The sequence below is a fragment of the Sorex araneus genome, chromosome 3, assembly GCF_027595985.1.
Source record: "Sorex araneus isolate mSorAra2 chromosome 3, mSorAra2.pri, whole genome shotgun sequence".
In the NCBI taxonomy this organism is placed as follows: Eukaryota; Metazoa; Chordata; class Mammalia; order Eulipotyphla; family Soricidae; genus Sorex; species Sorex araneus.
In genome coordinates this window covers 92,138,556-92,161,228 of record NC_073304.1, presented here as the reverse complement: position 1 = coordinate 92,161,228, position 22,673 = coordinate 92,138,556, and the positions used below count along the sequence as shown (strand labels likewise).

At 40.1% G+C, this 22,673-nt stretch overlaps 1 protein-coding gene across 2 annotated transcripts in view; it reads right to left on the bottom strand.

The window, feature by feature from the left end:
• SEMA6D (semaphorin 6D) overlaps positions 1 to 22,673 on the bottom strand; it is a 681,608-nt gene that overhangs the window by 199,746 nt on the left and 459,189 nt on the right. For both annotated transcript variants that reach the window (XM_055131630.1, XM_055131629.1), the window contains one exon: positions 1,012 to 1,043. The gene's annotated coding sequence lies outside the window, so the exon portion shown is untranslated. The remainder of the gene's footprint in view (positions 1 to 1,011; positions 1,044 to 22,673) is intronic.

Here is a 22,673-nt window from a genome sequence, read left to right as displayed (position 1 = left end):
TACTACAGTGATGCCTCTCCCTATTTTCCAATTAACACATGAGAATTTAGAAATTTCTCAATTGGAAGCCCAACCTCTATACAGGACAAGTCTGCCAAATGCACTGCAAATGCATGTAGTTTAGAACAGGCGCATACTGGAAACTCACTCCAATCATTAGCTCTAACATTGCTCTCATTAAAAATAGAGCTGCTTATGGGTTTTTCCTTCTGAAGCATATGAAACATAGAACTTGGAAGTGTGCCCTTTTGAAAAACTTATTCCTGCATTCACAAACCAGATGGTGCACATCAAATGCATCATGATTTTCTAATGAAATAGAAAGGGTTCTTATTGTATTCGTTAATAAGATTAACGCATCCTCAGTTGCTGATTTTGACATCCTTCTGGAAAGCTAAGCAACTTGGCTAATGCTGTCCACTAGATCTGAACAGGAGGGCCTCATTGGAGCTGACGAGCTAGTGCTGAGGGGGATACCCTGCTTTTTAATTCTTCTAAAGTAGGCTTTAGTCAAGGTGCAAGCCCCCACAGCTGCTCACAAAGAAACCTTCTGTCTTAGAACATTACAGACCGAGTCTGCTGTCTCAAAAGAAGAATAATCAAGCAAGCAAGAGTTACCCCTCCTCCTTACCAATCCAACCCTTAGGTCATAAAGTCATATTCATGGAAGCTCTGAGCATACAACCAGTAACAAAAGCAGTAAAAACAATTCTGGCCACCACAAGCACCATTTGAATGTTATACTCATGATGGAGTTCACGCCTCTGAAGTCTCTAAAGAAGCAAAACAAGCGAATAGCATGAGGACCAATGACAATTCCCTGACCTCGGATTTTACAACATATAACCAAGTAGTGAAGGAGGGTCTGTGGACTTTGCCGGTTGGTGTACAGCAAAGCCATAAACAGTAATACTATTGTAACCCAAAACAAACAAACAAAAGTGTACCTGAAGTCAAAAATAATCATGTTGTATTTTTCAAAAAGCTCTAGAAACATATCATTTTCCTTACCTTGGAGAAGTTTGGTTTACGTGGTCCAAAATCTGAAAGAAAAAAGGGTAAGAAAGAAGAGATGGATTAATTTTCTATTACTAGTGACCTTGGCTACCAGACACTTATTGAGCACAGCTGTGGTAAGCACACTCATTTAATATATTTGCTTTCCATTTTCAAATTAAATTTAATGTACCTCTTACTTGAAGTAATAGAATAATTGAGGCAGAGTTGAATTCTAACTTGTACTTAGTATTTCTCTTTTAAGTTAGGAATATATGTTCAATTTAGGAAAAACATCCTCAGACAGGCTTGAATAAAAATCTGTGGCAGGCTAGTCTTTAGAGAGGTTGCTGTTATTTTTTCTTCTTCTTTTTTAATCTTTCAATAACTTGAAGATTTCTAGTCTGTTGTATCCTGTTTTATCTCTCTTTACAAATAAGAATTTTTTTTTTCCTTGTGCAGATACATAGTGTTTCAGGCAACGCAACACTGTATCTCATTTTTTCTCCATGAATTCCTCTAATTTACCCACTGGGCTGGAAGAGCACACATTACTTGCAGTTTGAATCATATTACACCTAGAACCTGGACATAAGGAATTTGAAGTTTCACATCTATAAAAATAAATGAGTTACTGCATCAATTATGTAAGCTTAAGAATCTGAAAATTGAAGGAAGGTATTTTCAACAACCTGGGCTACAACTATTGCTGAATTAGTTGATCAGTTAAACAAAACAGCCTGTCTCCTCTCTAGCTTGCTTTGCAGAAGCGTTTATTTCACATTTGCAATGTGTGTAGCTCTCAACTAGGGCTAGAAAAACTTAATTAAAAATAACACCATTACCACCAAGTGATGCTATGGTTGATCAATACACCAGCATTTGAAAAATTCCTTCTAAATGTCATGCAATTTCCCAGGACCTGGGAGCTTTTCCTCCCCTTAAGGTGTAAGACTGATCCTCATAGAGTTTTGCATTTAAAAACCAAAAGGTATTTAGAAAACAGCTACCAAATCCATCAAAAGGTTAGAATTTTTTAAAAAATTTTAAAGCTATTTATTAATGGGCAAAAATTGATTGATTAGTTCACCTAGAACATTCTTAGCCTTAGGGCTGAAGCAGTGCTTTGTATATAATAGTGAACTGGATTTTTTTTTAAAGGGAACAAAGACAAACATTTGAGAACACAGTGAACTGCAAAAATGGAAAACAAAAAATAGCTAGATATGGTAGCATGTCAAAATTCTATTTATTTAAATTGAATAGCTTTGTTTTGAGTTGTTTTAATGATCACGTACGTACTGTTTTTTATCTTAGTTGGAAATATACTTCTTTTGAGAAATCTGAATTCTTCTGGATAGTTTATAACTGTGCTCACCTTATTTTTTTTTTTTGCAGAAGAAAACTGAGGAGAGTACTTCCTCAATGAGTTTGCAATCTTTTATTTTTATTCTATGTCCTTCCTCACCACACTAATACACATAACTTGGAAACTTCTTTGAGATCAGCCTTCTCCACTGGCAAGTTTGTTGACTTTTTAGAAGACAAAGGGTAAAAAAGAGAAGCAACTAATTCCTTGCTATCAGCTAGAGTCAAGTGAGAGTAACTACATGAACCCTAGTTAAATTAATCCTCTTGTACTGGGATCTTATCTTCAGTCCGCCTCTACTATTTATTGTCTAGGCATCTGAAGATACCATGGCCCTGGCACAATGATTTATATCTTAGGGGAAGTGATTTTTATATGCGAGTGTGCATGAAAACCCTTTTCGAAGTTTGTTTAAAATGTAGGTTCCTGAGTGCCAGCTAGTGATACTGAATCTGCATCTTTAAAGGGCTCCCAAATATTTTCTTTCAATAACTTTCCAAGCAACAACAATTAGGTAGTGATTTTGATAAATACAGATTTAGAAAAATATGAACAATGATCTTCTTTTGGATCAAGCAGTGGAGTCTTGGGTGAAGAGGTGTATGAAGATGTTATCTCATCCCTAAATACAAATGCAATAAAAATATATTTACTTATATGAACTAAAATTAGTATTTAATACATAAGTGCAACTATTATTTGAAAATGTTTTTTCTTCTTTCTGATTTAAAAAGACATCTGACCTAGCTTAAGCATTATTTTGCTTGGTAATCTATAAATCACACAAAAAGAAAAAAAATTAAGCAATATACATTCTAATGTTTCATATTAATTAATCTTAGGGAACCTATATAATCCTTGCAATTTATAACTGGGAGAACTTTGGGGATTGGGGGTTGCTCAAAATCAAAAATCTCCTTTATTCTAGAAGAAAAAGCTTTCATGAAGTGAGATGAACTAACTTTAGGATTATTTTATAAATGGGGTGATTTGGAAGGTTAATGGAAATTTTTCTGCTGTGATCTTGAATGATTCCCAGGTGTTTGCTTAATTTTGCCCCTTCTTCATTCAGATAGAAATATACACAAGAAGAGCTGTGTAAGTAAATACAATTAATCATAATCCATCATGATTGTCTTGGATTTGCCTAGAACCAAAATGCTGAAATGGACACATGGCATCCTGCTGGCTCTCATTTTCCACCAATTCACAGAACATTCCATGCTTTACTAGTGAAAACACAAATCTTTTAACTTTCTGTTATTTCTGATGCTATAAGAAGCATTGAAAAGCCAAAATATGTGCCCAAAAGCCCCTGAGTGTGGAATGACCAATTCTAATGTGCATAGTGTTTATTTAAAGGATAATAAACAAATTATCATTTCTTTGTATCAGCCTTGGGACCTCACTTTTTTTCATCTGTAATTACTAAGTTTGAACTAGATGATATCTAAGTATCCAATGGAATAATACAATGAATCTATAACAAAATCAATGGTTGGGGCTAGAGTGATAGCACAGCAGGTAGGATGTTTGCCTTGCACGCGGCCTACCTGGGTTCGATTCCCAGCATCCCATATGGTCCCTTAAGCACTGCCAGGGGTAATTCCTGAGTACAAAGCCAGGATTAACCCCTGTGCATCAACAAGTGTGACCCAAAAAGCAAAAAAATAAAAATAAATGGTATAAAGATACCAACTTATTGTTCAAAACATATGCAAAAATATTTCACAAAGGATCATCTTTCACACCATCATCATTTCATTGAAAAGGGAAATTATAACATCAAGCAGATAGAAAGTACAAAATTTCAAAACAAGGAAGATGCTTAAATAAAAAATAATCAGCCTGGCAAAATATTACATTGTACTGTGTCTTTCATACTACTATAGATTGATGTAGTTTTACTATGGGCCAGTACCAACTGCCACTGCTATAACGTTTCTCTACAAAGCTCATAAAGGCAGTGTTACCTGAATGCATTTCAAAGAATATATACCCCTTGAGATGCTTCTAAACAAAGGGTTTCCTGGTTTTAGAGTGAAAGAGATAGAGGTATATGATTCCTAGTAGAATGCCCTTTTAATATTTTCAGCAAATAATATTATAGACTTAGAGTTCACTCGAAATAAGTGATTTTCTTAGTCGGTGTCATACCCAACTGTTTTGGGGTCACTTTTATTGATGATCTGTCAGGAAATATCAAAGAGGGCTGGTGGTTTGGTGCCTGGGCACTTTAGTACTTAAGGGTCGCCAGGGCCACCTCTGGTTGTGCTGGGGGTGAGGAATAGGCGGGTCTGCAGATATGAGGATTTTGAGGGCTTTAAGAACGACAGACATGTATTCTATGATTTGAACCACAGTTTCAACCCTGAAATAAGAAAAAAAAGCCTTTATTTTGTCTATGATTTTGCAGAATCTCCTGCCCCTATGCCAGGCTGTCTTCACCGGAGCCCCCTCGGAGAGGGGCGGGTTGAGTTTCCCTCCCCACCCCAAGCAGAGCCCTAGCAGCTAAAAACCTCCAGAACCCAGGGATAGGCATGCTCAAGGCCACTCTCCACATGCTCGGACAGGCCTCACCCATGAAAGAACTGACAGAGGAACCTAGGTATGCGGGATGCCCGGCTGAGATTTCCCAGCCAGCTTGGATCAGGACTGGGCCTCCTTCACCCAGATCCCACATTTTCTAGTAGCTTGGCAGTCACACCCACAAACTGCCCCCAGCGCCATGTAATCTTATCAATGGCCAAGATCCAGAGACTATAAAACAAAGCTCCTGAAAGAGAGCGATGCAGAATCTCGCATGGCAGAGACTGGCAAGCTACCCATGGCATATTCGATATGCCCAAAACAGTAACAATAATGGCCCTCATTCCTCTGACCCTGAACCTGACAGGGACGAATGGAGACATTACTGGAGAACCTCCTCCCCCACAGCAAGCAAATCGATGAACTACATGATGACAGTGAGACAGTGATACTGTGATGATTTTTAAAAGTTATCCGAGGATTTTGTTGTTGTTGTTGTTGTTGTTATAGAACCAGTTAATTCCCACAAACTTCTGCAAAGTACCCTCTCAGAATCTCAGAAGCAGGCACTGCTACTCATTCAAAAACATTAAATGGACATTTTATGCCAAAAGTTTACAACTTGTTTTGTTTTGTCAACACCCATCTGTGCTCAGGGCTTACTCCCCATTCCTTGTTCAGGAGTAACTTCAAGATTGCATATGGCTCAGGAGACAGTATGCAATCTTTGGAATAAAAGGGTTGGTTACATGCAAGACAAGTGCCTTAAATCCCATTCTTTCTCTGGCCCAGGAAGTACTTATCTTTAAGTATTGGGCTTAGAATAGTGTCAGTGTCTGACAGGTACAAATAACGGCTCATTTAAAACATGAATTTTATCAATGATCTGATGATTATAATTAACCACTTACTTCCATCAGACCTATGGTCCCTGAGAAGCACCCAGAAATATCTTAGATGTTAGTAGTATATTGGGTCTATCAACTACAAAAACGGGAAAGTATTTTCAGAATAAATATTGCCTTATCAACAGCAAAAATAAAAAACAGGATCAGGGTGAAAAAGTGAATTTTCTACATTCAAAACAAGAAATATGTTTGTATCTCATGAGCATGGGACAAGTCCTATGAAATGTGATTTTAACTTTGCAGAGAACAAATATTATTCTTCCAAGTTGGTGAGACTCAGTGGCACCTGAGCTCATGCTGAGGCTATGGAGAACTATGTTTCTACACACCAATGAATTTAAATTCCCTCAGGCCTTATCAACTGTGATGCCATTTCTCCCTGAATATTTTCTTCCCATCTTTTCCCCCCCTTTCTATCTTATTATTTCAGACTGGAGCGACAGCACAGCAGTTAGGGCATTTGTCTTGCACACGGTTGACCCGAGTTTTATTCCTCTGTCCCTCTTGGAGAGCCCAACAACCTATCAAGAGCATCCCTCCCACATGGCAGAACCTGGCAAGCTACCCATGGCGTATTCAATATGCCAAAAACAGTAACGACAAGTCTCATAATGGAGACGTTACTGCTGCCCACTCGAGCAAATCGATGAACAACCGGACGACAGTGCTACAGTGCTATCTTATTATTTCAAAAGGAAAATCTTTCTAGACAATTATCCAAACCCCAGAGCTTAAATTAATTTTTCATATAACTATTTATATTGAAAGTGTAGTTTTTTTGATTAATCATGGAAAAAAGAGTTATGAATGCATCTGAATTTTTTTTTAATTTTATTGAATCAGCAAGTGGAAAGTTACAAACTTCTCAGGCTTATATCTCAGTTATACAATGCTCAAACACCCATCCCTTAACCAGTGCCCATATTCCACCACCAATATAAACAAAAACAAAAGCAAAAACAAAACAGACAAACAAACAAAAGAAAAAACAGTATACAGACCACCCCTCACCCCCCAACCCACCCCATAGGTGAGTGATAATTTCACTTCCTTTTCTCTTTACCTTGATTACATTCCAGATTTCAACACATAACTCACTATTGTTCTTAGAGTTTCAAAACAGACTCACTATTCTTGTTGGAATTTATCCCCTAAGAATACAGCTCTATTAATAGGGAAATATTTGATAATAAGTTTTCCATTGATGTGAATGAAGAGATAAAATGTCGCGCGGCCGCTACCGCGGCCGCGCAGCCCCAACTGAGGCTGGCCCTGTATCCCGCGGCTGTTTCAAGTTCAAAGCACACATTTTTTTTTTTTTTTCCGCGCCAAAGTTCATACCTTCTCAACGGACCCACAAAATGTCGGACACCACGCCTTCTCCCGGAGGGGAGAGAGACCAAGAAGGAAGGTTATTTCCTCCGTTAGCCGGCGTGGGGCAAAAGCTTAGTTCACAGTCTCCATACATGGGTGCAAGCACTTGCTGGAACCCCAATTCCTAAAGCTGTCTGTGGTTCCCGCTCGTTCCACATCCACCGGCTCTGCAGGGGCATGGGCGCCGGGGCCGAAAACCCGGCCGGCCGGAGCCGAGCACGGGCCCCAACTGCATCTGAAATTTTGTATCAGGTTAGAAACACGGACACTTATTAGAGATGAGAATACTTCTGCTACTCCTAGGAAGAAACTAAGGGAAAACCAATTCTTCAATGATCTGTTCTCAGACTTCGCTTTTTCTGTTTTACCAGGGAATCCATTCTGGAAGGTTATAATCATTATAGTATTTTGTCATTAATCTGATAAGAAAAAAACTAATGTGATTGTTAACATTATTACTTTTTATAATAAGCCAAGCAATACTATATATGTGTGTGTGTGTGTGTGTGTGTGTGTGTGTGTGTGTGTGTAGTTAACAGTAACAAGTTTCACAATGGAGACATTACTGGTGCCCGCTCGAGCAAATCGATGAGCAGTGGGATGACAGTGATACAGTGACAGTGAGTTACGATGAATAACTGTAGTATATATAGTATGATAGGATATAGCTATAATTTGTCAGTTATGGAGCTACTATATAATACAGATTTTAAAAATCTGCAATCTTTTCAAAATTTTTATGAAGGGCCCTTCAAAATGCAAATTTTTATTTATGTAATTTTCATAGGATGTAATTTGACATAGTCTCCATCTCCTATGCAAGGGTCTTGTGGCAAACACTATTTAGTTTGCAATTACCATACAGTTAAATGACTAACCACAGAAACTCACTCCATGATCACTGAAAAACTGGCCACACTTAGAGCTCAAATTGACACTGAAGAAAATGGATCTGCCTCTCACCCACACCCAGGAAGTTACTGCAGCAAGATTGTTCAAGCATGACTACTATACTGTGAAGAAACACAATTGCTCTGTGCTGTGTGAGTCCTAAACGACTGCTACCTTAGGTTCTGTTCTCCCACTGCAAATACAGCTGGAATTATGAGGAAGGGTAACAAGGAGATAGGAGTCATAGGAACAGGCTAAAATTGGCTCCAAGTATGTTCAGATGAGATAGTTGAATTCTTTTTGTACATGTTTTTTCCTCAAAATCAGCTGCGGTTTACTATATATGAAAATTATTATTACCTGGGGATGGAGTGTTGGGTTGTACTCAGAAGTATTCAGGAGCTATTTCTGATTGTGCTTAGGGGAATCACTCCTGTTGGTATTGTATATTGGGGATCAAAGTAAGGTCAGCTGCATGCAAGTGGTAGAGAGCATGCCTTGGATGTATGAGGTCCTGGATTTTGTGCCCAGTGACACATGGCCCTCTAAGCCCAGAGTGACTTACTCTATTAGTCCTGGACATGCTGACTATGGCTCCTCTCTATCTCTCTCAACAAGATTTGCTTCTACTCTTTGTTATCTTCTGTATTTGACTGTCCACAAGAATGAACCACTCTTCCTGGTTATCACATTTTCATTTAGTTCCATCTATCTGAGGCTAGACTAGATATAGGAATAATTTCTTGCTAAAAGGAAGTGCCTCTGCATCACTTTTTGAGAGCACCTGGGTCTCCTGGAGGATGTGATAGATAAAAATCTGGTTACCAGATTTCAACTATCCTGTGATTACTATCCTTTCAGGAAAACCAGCAAGTGCACTGTGACTCAAACTTCTATAATTTCAATGGCGGCATCTGCCACATGAGTGAAGGATCTCTCAACCATTCTGTCCAATAGAACCTTCACTGCTTCCAGCCCCAGTCAGGTTATGAATGACCCTATTTTAGTCTCCAAGGGATACTGCCACGGAACTCCCAGTTGGGTGGCCAAAGAAAGCAGAAATGTTCTGGATGCTCAAAGTCTGAAATTCAGAGGGTTCAGGGACATGTGGCCACTGAGATTCTGGGAAGTCTTGTCCTGTCCTTTCCTGTCCTTTCCTAGTGGCAGGCATCTTAATCATCCTGACCTCTGTCTCATGGCATTGTGTGTGTATGTGAAAGAGTGGGGGGAGTGAGAGAGAGGGGTGGGAGACAGAGAGAGGGAATGAGAGGCAGAGAGAGATGGAATTCCTTAATGGAGGGATTACTAGCACACACTACCCCAGGATGACCTCATGTTAACTATATCTACAAAGGTACAACTTCTTTTTAATTGAGGTGGCATGGATCTGTAAGACTGTGTCTATGCTGAGGGAACTGAAGGGGTTTCAATCTTTTCAAACATATGTTACCACAACACAACTATCCCCATATACCAGTGTCCATTGGTTGCTACACCCTTTTAACCTTCCTACTATCTCCTCTTATAAACTCAATTCTGCAGACACCAAGGATTTGATTTTGTTTATTCCTTTACTATAAAAACCTGAATTTTCACCATCCCTGAGTCAGGAGGGTTCCATAAAGATGGAGGGAAGCAAATAAAGAGTGGCATACAAAGCTCAGGCTTGTACGTGCTCCCTCACCTCTGTCTCTGTTGCCATGGCCACACATATGCCCTGAAAAATGCCTGTACAGAGGTGACTGATTCTGAGCCTGTGCACTCCGGTGAAACCTGTCCTACAGAATCTCTGTCCTTTGGCACTTTTGAGGCCAGATTCCTTCCAGAGGAGGCCTGTCCCACCTATCAGAGGACACAAGACAGGCAACATCCTGTCATATACCCACAAGATACCATATTCTCCATACTCTCTTTCCCTACAAGAATTGCGACTATCTCTCTTCATTGCCAAATTGCCTCCTATAGTGAACTGTCACTTCTAATTCATGGCTAACGACCCCCTCTTTGGTTTTCTGCACATGGCTGAGGAGCAGACTCTAGGAAATGCTGTGCTGTCTAATTGCAACAGCGTTTTAGGCCCCTGTTCCCACTTTCTCAATCCTTCCAGGGACGGGCTTGCACAGACAGAACCCCAACACAGCCGCTGCCTTTCAGACAATGTCCAGATGTTGCGCTTCACACCATACTTGCAATTGCCTTCGAGGGAAGCTCTCTGCCGAATCTAGTGTGAGATGTGTGGTTTCAGATTGCACTGTTCTGGGGCACATGCTAAGCTTCTTCCCTAATAACAACTGCTACCAAGCTTAAAGGGCAGCTTTCAGAAAGAGAAATTTGCAGGAAGTGGCTAAAAGGTTAATAAAAGAAACAAAACAAAACAACTCGACTTTTCCTTGAAGTTTGGTGGGAAGAAGGAGACACATGCTGACGACTGAAAGCCAAAGAGCTGCTCTAATTCTGCCTTCAGTCTTCCTTGCTGGAGTCTCATCCAAGTCCAGCATCCTCTCTGAAGGACTGTCCTGGGGAAGTCAGGTCTGGCCTACCTCATCAAGGGGATCCAAGGACTCCAGAAGTCCCGAGATGTAGGGGAGAGTGGAAGGAGATTTTGTAGAGTTAGAAAAAAGACTTAATCATATTTCTTTCCTTAGGAGCAAACCAACTCTTATTAATTAAGGGCATTGAGAGTGAGTTGGGGAGCAGCATGGCAGGGGGCGGGGGCAGTAGATGCCCCGTCAGCCCTTTCTTTTGGTACAGGGGTGGGGCAGTTTCTTCATAAGCTAGGTCTCCAGCTACCTTCCTCCAGGGCTTTTCATTGGAAACAGAGGTGCACACGCCACCCCAAACTCAGTCTGGGTTTCAGATAAATCTAAATTGTCAAACACAGCTTCACTCAGCTATAGGAGTGAGCTACCCTGCCAGAGCCAATGGGGACAGGGGAGGAGCCTTGGGCCTGTTGCCATTTCACAAGTCAAAGAACTTTCTCATTTTTTTATTTAATACAGAAAAATAGAAGCCACTTCCATTGCCCCGAGTTGTGGTTAGTCAAGGCTGAGGCAGGGTCCACTTCTGTAAATAGAGTTTCTCGGGAGCACAGCCACCCCCTTCTCTACGGCTATTTGCAATGACAGAATACATTAGTTCTGACGAAGACCAGATGACCTGCAAAGTCTACAATAATTACATAAAATATTGATATAAAAAGTTTACCAAGCCAGTCCCAAAGCACTGAAGACAGTTTTTTTTTTTAAATACTACCCACCTGTCTGTTTTCCTTTTCCATGCTGTAGCTTCCACTTCGAAGAACAGAGGGTTTCTCAAAATCAGATGGGCAGTTTTTTGCTAGTTTATTTTACTTTCCCGTAGACAGGGCTCTCAGTGTGTGGGGGGGGACGGTGAGGGGGGACTATTAAGTCTGGAAAGATGTAAGGTGGAGAGAAGGAAAAGCAGATGAGAAACATTTGGTTGCAAGGATGGAAGAAGTATTGGTGGACAGTCCAGGAATAGAGGGATGGCAAGTGGAGAAGCCTGGCAGAGGGATCCCATCCCCAGGGCCCTTGTTGTCTCCAGGTCACCCCGTCCCTCTTTTACACAGCTCTTTCCCTGAGTTTTGAGGTTCCTCCAACCACAAAAGAGGGAAACAGAGGAGAGAGCATCCTCCCACAGTCCCTCCTCTGGGAATGCCAACGCCTCTTTCCCTAATTCGTCCCTCTAATTTCCATCATTTCTGCTCTCACCTTTGCCTCCAGCCCTCAACCCCAGGTTATTGGAGACTTCCACATCCAACCTCCCCAGGGAAAGAGGTGGGGAACATAAACACAGGCAGAGTCTGTATTAACGCCATCCACTTTCATTATGAGATGTTCACCTGCATTTAAATACATTTATTGTATAAACCAAGCAGCAAATCAGATTTTTTAAACAAATTGGTGGTATAGGGTTGGAAGCAGGTAGACTTTTGAATGCTGGATGCATCTGTTCTGTAGTATTTGTTTTTGAAGAAAATGCATTTAATTCTATAAATCACTGTTACTATGGCCAACTGCTGGTACCTGCAGGTGGCTGTGCACATAGAACCCCAATTTATAGCGATATTGGCTTAAATGTGGTTTGCATTCTCCAAGTAAAATCTAGTGCACAGAATTTTGCACATCAAGATGTTTGGACAATACGACCACCTTGTATTTTCTTGACCTGTATTTCTTTAGAAGAGTGGTTATCCACATTTGGCAGTATCAGAGCCTGCCTGTGCTCAGAGGTCACTCCTCGTGTTGCTTAAGGGACCATACATGGTACCAGAAATTAAACTGGTGTTGTTTACATGCAAAGGAAACTCCTTACATACCCATGTATTATCTCTCTGGACATCCTGTAATATTTCATAAGTAAACAGAGAATTCTCACAGATTTGGCCATGTTTGTCCTTCCCAGCCAATTTTGGAGGTTAGTAAAAATATTTCCATTTGGTAGATAAGGCCCAGTGAGGGTAACTGTAAGTCAAGGTTGACCTAAAGTAGGAAGGAAACAAATACTAAGATTTTGGGTTTCAAATTCTTGCAATTTTTCCCAATAATTCTCACTGTATTTTCTAAATAAATGGACGCCTCTGCCATTGTTTGCAAGACACTCTAGGTTCTCTTGGCCATTATGTGTGGCTGGTACATTCAATAAAGGACACAGCATAAACATATCTGAAGAAAACAAGATAAATAACATGTAGTCAACTCTACAAGTCCTTTTGTGATTTTTATAATCAACAAATATTAAAGAATGGTTACCACTCCCCTTTAAAAAATAAAACAAAGAAAGTGATTAATTTAAAATGCTTAATAACTGAACTAAAGTGGGAATTACAAATTTTGGGGGATACCATTGGGATATTGGGTTGGGGTGATATTGGGTGGGGGAGAGAACAAAACAAACTGTTCCCATTGTACTTATCCTTCCTTCCAAAAGACAATTAATCATCCTAACTCCATGTTAGAAGCAGATATTAGGGCTGCAGAGAAGAGGATTGGAGCCAGAGCAGTTTTCTAATCTTTTCTTGAGTTTCTGTAAATATAAAATAGTATTTACCTTTCATGTTTCCTGTAAGGCTTTAGAAGTTTCATTCATTTTTACTGATTTTTTAGCACAGCGTATGTCATATAGAACTTGATGATAAATGTTTGTTATTTATCTTGATTTTGTTTTGGTTTTTGGTTTTGGAACACACCCGGTGATGCTGGAAATTACACGTAGTTCTTCACTCAGGAATTATTCCTAGTGATGCTTGGGGACCATATGGGATGCCGGGATCAAACTCTGGTCAACAGTGTGCAAGGCAAGTGACCTACCGCCTGTATTGTCTCTCAGCCCCCAGATCTTGATAGCATTATTGATAAAAATAACATGTTTTTGGCTTTTCAGCAGGTAAGGCATTTGCCTTGCACGCAGTTGAACTGGGTTCGATTCCTTCACCCCTCTTGGAGAGCCCGACAAGCTACCGAGATATCCTGCCCCCACAGCAGAGCCTGGCAAGCTACCTGTGTATTCCATATGCCAAAAACAGTAACAACAAGTCTTACAATGGAGATGTTACTGGTGCTCCCTCGAACAAATGGATGAGCAATGGGATGACAGTGATACAGTGACAGTGATAGTTTAGCCAATACCCTTGCAATTTCTGTGAAAAGATGCTACTTGGTTGAGGCATTAGATACTTGCAGAAACCTGTTACAGGAAAGGTGGCTTGTCTTTCTCTTATTTCTTGCTACACAGTGTTCTTACCTCTATTAAGCTAGCAGAAAGCCCCAGGCAATATTACCTCTTCAAGATGAGGACAGGCTCCCACATCAGGGCTGTCAGAGAGAATTTGGGGCATGTGAGCCATTTAAATGAATCAGACCTGACAAATCCGATTTACAGATTAAAATAATGTTGTGATATTTACCAAAAGTATATATAGCAAGTTAAGACACCTCCGACAGCCAACATTGATTGCCTGTTTTAATCAGCTGGTATAATTTAGCTAGTACTAGAAGCAAAATGCTTAGGAAAGGTAAATCCGATCATATATAATTCCCATTTTGATGCATTTAAAATCAAGTGAGATTTGCTCCGGGTTTGCCACAAGGTGACACATCTAGTATATTATGTGAGGTCACATCAGGTTGCATTTGGGTGTCAGGCGAAAATGTGACTTGACATAAACATATGCCAAACAAAACATTAAGGCAATTTCACCTGGTGCCGGTATATTAAGAGAGACAGAGAGACAATGGAAACCCAATGCTCTTCACACATTCACCAGGTCTCTGATGCTTGTGGGACTTTGTTGATATTACCTCATCAGTTCCACAACATTTCTAAGCAGAATCAAGAATTATAGCCTTAAGTGAGACCTCAAGAAGTCCCTTTCCAAGAAAAAAGCCCTGGGGCAAGGTTATTTCTTGAAGGATGGTTTGGCTTTTAAAGCATATTTGTTGAATGAACAAATGAATGAATGAAAAACTTCTCTTTCCTTCCAACCCCAGATGGCCGCTTTGCCCTGGGGGCAGGAAAGGGGTAAGAAAGCCTGGCATAGCCCGAGGGGTTTAAAGCCCTCTGCACTCATTCATTTATTATTTATACCCTGCCTACTTCTAACAGAGATTTGAAGCAGCTTACAACAACAGATACCCGCAATAAAAAGCCTTTCTCTCCGTCATCCCTTGCAGGCTTATATTATTGCATTCATGATCATCAAAAACGAGTATTAAATGGCTATTTGCATGGGATGCTGTGTCAGGGGCTGAATAAATCAGGCTGGGCCAGGCTCTGACCTCGTCAATTTTCGTGGGCGGTTTACACTCATTTGTTCTTGGACAAATATTTATTCAGCGCATTCCCCTTGTAAGTGCAGTCAGGCAGGGTAGGGGATGCAAAAATGAATCACATGTGGGTCCCGCAACTGCCCTCAGGAAGGTTACAGACTAGATGGCTAGAGAATTTTGTGTGTGTGTGTGTGTGTGTGTGTGTGTGTGTGTGTGTTTGAGGACTGAAGCAATAGCACAGCGGGTAGGGAGTTTGCCTTGCATGCAGCTGACCCAGGTTTGATTCCTCCGTCCCTCTTGGAGAGCCTGGCAAGCTACTGAGAGTATCCTGCCCGCACAGCAGAGCCTGGCAAGCTACCCGTAGCGTATTTGATATGCCAAAAACAGTAACAACAAGTCTCACAATGGACTTGTTGCTGCCTGCTAGAGCAAATCGATGAACAATGGGATGACAGTGCTACAGTATGTGTGTGTGTGTCTGTGTGTCTGTGTCTATGTGTCACAAACTTAAATCTCTGTGTGCCAGGTAAATGGGGTCAACGTTGTGAGGGGCTGCAGCGGACAACAGGCTGCATCTGCTCATGGGGGAGACCTACACAGAAACCAGCTACAGGCTGGGATGTAACAGAGAATTCAGCCTTTCTAGATCCTTCTTGTTCTCCTGGCACTCTGAATGCTCTTCTCCTTGCTGCCCTTCCTAGTGATATCCACAAAGCCCAGTGCTTCACTTCCTCTTTCTTAGAAGGCTGGCATGTCATTTGGTGACTTTGGGATGCAAATTATCACATCTATGGGGCTCTTCTCTCTGCTGTCACCCACAAAAGTATCATGGCACTGTCACTGGGTAGTAAGAGTACACATCTTTGGAACAGAACTTCTTACATTTCTATTTATATCAGTATCCCTGAGAAGATTATATAAACAAGGATTCTAAGACTCCATTCCTGGAAGCTCTGTTTCTTCAAGAAGTCTAGAGTTCCCCTAAAATTAGAATGTTTAACAAGCTTCACAGCAGTCTCTGCGGAAATTCTCAGGGTCCTCCTTGTGATATAATACCCAGGGGATGTACATCAAGGAGAACATTCAGAAGAATAGGACGTGTATCTGATTTATTCAGAGTTGAACTCCTTGTGCATAGATTAGGTTTGGGTAAACCTAATGTCTACCCAACCTAATGTGTCAACTAGAGAAAGTCAATATTGACATGTATATTTTTTGAATTAGTGATACTGCTTAATAATTATCAATGATAATAATAACTTTGGAAAGATATAAAGATATACTTAAAGAAGTGAAAATTGTGCAGATGTGGGATGATGAGGAAGAGAATCTGTCTCGTCAATGGAGTAGGAAATCATATGAGTCTTGCCTAGTCCTCAAATACTTGGAAAGCTATGAAAATAGAAATTCAAAGAAATATTTGTATTTCTATGTTCACAATGGCATTATTTATAATAACCAACTAAAACATGGTATCAGCTTAAAGGTCCATCAACATATTACTGAATAAGGAGTCTTTGGTACATATTCTCAACAGAATAATACACTGCCATTTTAAAAATTAAAGTCACTCCTCTCTCATTCTCACTACTATATCAACTTAAAAACTACATCAAATCAAAAAATCAGTAAGGAAACACTGGTCTTAGAGGTAGAAATGGAAGAAATGAATTGAACAGACATATGAAGGGCTCCTTATCCTGTGTAAGTTTAGTATACGCTATTTTCTAGTGCACATGGGACTTTCTCTAGGGCCATATGCAGAGTTACACAACTTATCAACAAGATATTCCCCACTATCCTCTCAGACCATGATGTTGTAAAAATTGGGGACTAGGGGGTTGGAGTGATTGTACAGCAAGTAGGGTGCTTGCCATTCATGCAGCTAATCTGGCATCCCATATAATCCCTTGAGTACTGCCAAGAGTAGTTCCTGAGTGCAGAGCTATGAGTAACCCCTGAGCATCCCTGGGCTTGGCCCAAAACCAAACAGAAAAAAGAAATTAATCCCAAACTAGATGGGTAGAAGGAGTACTTAAAAACTTGACATTAAACAGCAAAGAAAGAATTTTCTAAGTTGTTTTAAAAAACTCTACAAAATAGAACTTATGTTTTAAAAGGATACGTAGTAAGGAAGCAACAAATAACCAAAGGTAACCAGAGAGTTAGTTTATAGAACTGAGCTGCAGGGTGAGTGTTGGATGGGAGTGGTCTTTGGGGATATTGTTGAAGGGAAGTGGACACTCTGGTGGAGAGCGTGGTGGTGGAATGATGTCTGCATGAAACCCCACCATATGGGGAATGTAGAAATTACTAAAGAAAATGAACTGGCAAGTCCTATGAAACTAACTTCTAGAGTTGGTGAGTACCGGTAGCTCCTGGAGGCAAAGGGGTGAAGATAGAAGGAATAGGGAGAGGTTCTCTGTTGTGGTAAGATGACACAAAAACAGTGGTGGTGAGTGAATTGAGTCTTATATGGAGAGGAGTGAAGCAAGCCCCCTAATTCTGTAATAATGTAAACTAATGCTAAACCTATAAAAAAAAAAAAGAAGCAAAGGGAACTGAACATAAAGTGGAAAGGCTGAAGACAAAGATCAGGATTGGGAAGGAAGTCTTGAAGTTTGACCACTGAATCACAGGCCCATCTGGCTTCTCATCATTCCCCCTTCCCTTTCTTGGCTCTTGAAAGAAGGATCTTTCTGAAAGAGAAGACAGGCTGATAGAGGCATGGGTGTAGGACGGCCATGAGGAGAGCTTAGGCCCTTGAGGGTGGAGGTTATGCACTGAAGACTGTGTTGTGTTCTACCAGGAATACTGAGCACGTGTCTAATCAGCATCCAGGAGGCCCCACCTTTCCTATTCTATGCAGAGCCAGACTCAAGTATGGCTGTTTGGGGCTGAGTCGTTTACCCTGTGGCATTTAGTCATTATCAGGTTAAATTTATGTTTTTGTATTATTGGCTTTGATTAAAAAAAAAAAAGCAAAAACAAGTATATATCCTGTTAAAAGATCACTCCTACAACTTCTTCCAGAGATTTATTACTGGGCCTCGTAATTTACTCATCTACTGTCAAAAAAATTTCATGCCTGATGTCAGATATCAGTTAACAGAGAATAGAGATGCCCATTGCATCTGCAGACGGCTGACACTTTTCAGGGTAAGTGGATCTGGGTCCAGGTAGCTGCTCTCCGTGAGGATGGTTACCTTACACACCTTGTAAACATCTCTGGTTGCCCAGATGATTTTCTGCTCACTCTATCATCATTTTCACAGTGTAGTGAAATGGGACACTGAATCCAAGCTGGTTGAACGGGACTTCTTCCCAACATGCTAATGATTAAGAAAGTAATAAATGAATCTAGAGTTTGTTTTTGGACAATTAGGAAAATTTTTTCAGTCTCTGTCTTCTTCCCCAAGGTTCAAAAGAAGGAACATACCCGCAATTGCTGCATTTATATGTCCATTTTCATGTAAAAAAGATAGAAGACTTCAATTCTGAATGCTCATATGACTTTGCACAAGAGGTGTAGATTTTTTCAGTGGGGGTTCTTTTTTTTAATTAATAGTTTATTTTTAATTAGTGAGTCAATGTGAGGGTACAGTTACAGATTTATACATTTTTGTGTTCATGTTTCTCCCTTACAAAGTTTGATAACCCATCCCTTCACCAGTGCCCATTCTCCACCACCAGTAAACCCAACATCCCTCCCCCCCTCCCCAGTCCCGTCTCCCCCCACCCCACACTGCCACTATGGCAGGGTATTCCCTTTTGTTCTCTCTCTCTGATTAGGTGTTGTGGTTTGCAATAAAGGTGTTGAGTGGCCATTGTGTTGTCTCTAGTCTATATTCGGCCCGCATCATCTTTCCCCCACATGACCAACAACCACATTTTACTTGGTGTTCCCTTCTCTGAGTTGCCCAGAATGAGAGAACAGCCTCCAAGCCATGATGACAACCTCCTGGTACTTATTTTTACTATTCTTGGTGTTAGTCTTATAGTCTATTATTCTATATTCCACAGATGAGTGCAATCTTTCTATGTCTGTCTCTCTCTTTCTGACTCATTTCACTTAGCATGATACTTTCCATGTTGATCTCAGTGGGGGTTCTTTCAGTAATACAAGTTCACCGATGGCTTCTAACAATACTTAAAATTCAAATTCATAACAATGTCCCACCATGTCTAAGAGGTTTGGAGCTCAGCTACTATTCTCACCTCTCTATTTTTTGCTCTGATACATGCTCTTTGCCCCTATAATACCCTAAGCTTAGCCTGTTTTGGGATTTTTTCTCATACTTCCTTCCCCCAAAACCTTCATCACCATAACCTCCCAACCCCTCAAGCGGAATGCTGTTACCCTAGATTTTTGCATAACTGGCTCTCCTTCTTGGCTTCTTGCTATTCAAAGGTCAGCTCAAATATTTGATATTTCCATGGCCATTCAATGTCTCATCATTTCCATCCAGATAGTCTCAACCACAGTTCAAAATTTAATTTTTTTCAATGTACTTTCCTCTAATTTAAATCTTACCATGTTTGTTTGGTAGTTTGTTTACCAATAGTTCTTCTATTATGTGGCACATGAATTCTTAAAAACCACTGTTACACACAAAATTGCATAATCTAAACCACATATATTGGGGGGGAAATGGGATTGGGGACTCGACACTCAAAACTTTAGTCATTTACATATCAAAAAACAAGATTAAAACAAAAATTGTAGCAAGTTTTGCATTTGTTCAATTAGCAAGAAACTTATAAATTCTACAATGTCACTTTTTCTTGAAAAGACCTGAAATTTGCATGAGGAAATAGGCAGTGGGAGGGTTGCAACTTTCAAAGTGGTTAGAGAAATTATAGGGACTAATGAATCTCATAATACCCCAGAAAACTGAGATAGATGGTGGGTATTCTAAGTGTACATACATATCCTTTTGCATATTCTAATGTGACTCAGTTTAACTGATCCAGTATTTTGCATTCGAGGAGTTCTCATAGAAGAAACCATGCATAAGAAAACATGAAATTTGTATTATGCTCAAATTATTCTTTAATATAGCAGTATCACTGGAATAAATTCACATTTTCAAAATAAGCTTTATCATAGATTTGCTAATTCTGTTATTTCATTGCTATATTACCAATATAGCACACAATAGGCTTCAAATAAATACTTGTTTAATAAATGAATGCATGGTTCTTTTTCTTTCATCTCCACCTACCAGCAATTCCTTTAAAAGATTACAGTGAATATGTACAGTGGGTAAGGTGTTTGCCTTGCATGCAGCTGACCCGGGTTCGATTCCTTTGTCCCTCTCAGTGAGTCTGGCAAGCTACCCGTGGCGTATTTGATAGCCAAACACAGTAACAAGTCTCACAATGGAAACATTACTGGTGCCCACTCGAGCGGGTGCCCGCTCGAGCGAATCGATGAACAACAGGATGACAGTGCTACAGTTGGTTCATGATTTCTGTGGAGTTGGTTTTGCTGAGGGAGGGTAATAGTAGGAAAGATGAGCAGGATCTCAAAATTGTTCTATTGGAGGAATAGGTTTTCTGGAAACAAACACAAAAGTGAAAGCAAAGTCAAACCAAGACTACAACAAATGATTATGACAATCCATCTAGGTTCCTCCATCTCTGACATCATGGGTGATGTCTTAGGCTCTCTCTGTCCAAATAATACTCTAAACATGGATTGTTTTAAAAAGTCCGTGCAGAAGTGTGAATAAAGTCAGGAAACAGGACCCTATGTTGTGTGGGGAAGCTCCTGGATTTCATTCCACTAGGATTAAAAGAAGTCTTGAGTTTAGCTAGCACTATGCACTATCGCCCATTGTTCATTGATTTGCTCCATCAGGCACCAGTAATGTCTTCATTGTGAGATTTGTTACTGTTTTTGGCATAATGAATACACCATAGGTAGCTTGCCAGGCTCTGCCATGTGGGCGGTGTACTCTCAGTAGGTTGCTGGGCTCTCGGAGAGGGACAGAGGAATCGAACCCGGGTCGGCCACATGCAAGGCAAATGCCCTATCCACTGTGCTATTACTCCAGTCCAAGTTTAGCTGGTAAGCAGGCACATTTGTTGGGAATATCTAACTTCTTCCTTCTTATGAATGTGTCTCAGATCTAAAATTTAATCACTCTCTATTAGGTCAGAGAACAGAATTAAAAGTGGCTTCGAAAGGTCATCCTAGACAGTTGGGTTATTCATATTCCTAAAGGGTTTGAAAATTGTTTGAATTTTAGGAAAATTGTCTAGCACTACTAAGTAAAAGGTCAAATCAGAAAGCCTCCAAAGAATTAAGGAATGCTCTTTCTTCTCAATTTCCTCTGATTTAAATTCTAAACCTAAGAAAATGTGCCTGAAAAATCCAAATGTTGCGGTTGAGTTGCTTTAGTTTATCAGGCAAAATAGGAAATATTTTGTTATGATTCTTTACTTCCCCAGTAACTGCTCAATCTTATGGAGAGTTGAGTGAAGTGGCAAAGTAATTACATGGTGAGTGCCATATATTTACAATTATTTATGTTTTCTAGATTGGAGTACAGTGTAATTATTTTTGGTCTTATTAAGTGCGAATTACCAAGTAGTCTTCAGGAACATGTAATTACTATGTACTATAGTCACATGCCACTTACCAAGCAAAATGAATGCACTGAAAATTTTATTTAATGCAAGTAAAATGATGCATATGGTTTTATGAAGCAAAGGACGAGGACCTACCTCCTGTACTGGGGCAGAAAACTGTACCATGAACTATATCAGCAATTCTTCAGGGCCTGAATGCCTAAGAATGTGGATATTTGGAGCACCAGCCCAAACAGTAGGCTTCAATTACTCAGTAAGTCAACACTAGGAGGTGAAGCCCTGGGCCTTTGCTTTTGATAAGTCTCCCAGGTACTTCATGAGTGCATCTGCTCCCAGAGTCACAGTGTATTCTGGCTAATAGGTTTATCTCCAGACACAACAGATGGGAAAAATGGTGTGCTACATGGTGCATTTTTTCCCCTGTTGTTCACGGTTGGGCTAGTGTGTTTGTCTTTTTAGATTCTACTTTGTCAATTATTCTTCCTCCTCTGGTTGCAAAGATACAGAAGTTTTATTACATGCTGACTATTCCTGTGAGTTTGGTTTTGAATGTATATTCATTTATTTATATTCAATTTAATTTAGAGTTTTATATTCTAGTGAGCATACATACGGTATGAGGTACAGAAGTATGAGGAGGGTTTGTGATTTGCCATGATCAGAACAAACTAGATTGTTCAACTATTTTCAGAGCACTTACTCTAAGCAAGGAAATTTCACTTTTTCTATCCATTCATTCAATATGTCTTATTCTTTAATTGAGTTCATTGAAATGGTTACAGGCTCAGGATCTAGACTCAGGGAATGCCAGTCCCTCCATTTACAATAAAAGGAAATCATGAGGACAATGATCTGATTGATTGAGTCTCTTCAAACTTTGAGTGTTGAAAAGCCTTCAGCTTTCAGAGATGATGATTAGTACTGGAGAATACCATTAGTAGGTCCTATCTGTAGGATTTCGGGAGGTAATCATGCCTTTGGAATATGCTCCTCACCAGTGGGATAAGAATTCCTATGAAAGACACTGGAGAGATTTCTCACACAAGGGACAAAAATACAGGTGAGCCAGAAGAGACTCCTCACCAGATCTCTCTGACAACCAGTTCTCAGACATCAACTTCTGTGACTGTGACAAATACATTTCTCTAGTATACAAGCCACTCCCCCTGCCTGTGGATTTTTTTGATAGCAGCCTGATAAGATGATGAGCACATTGTTTCT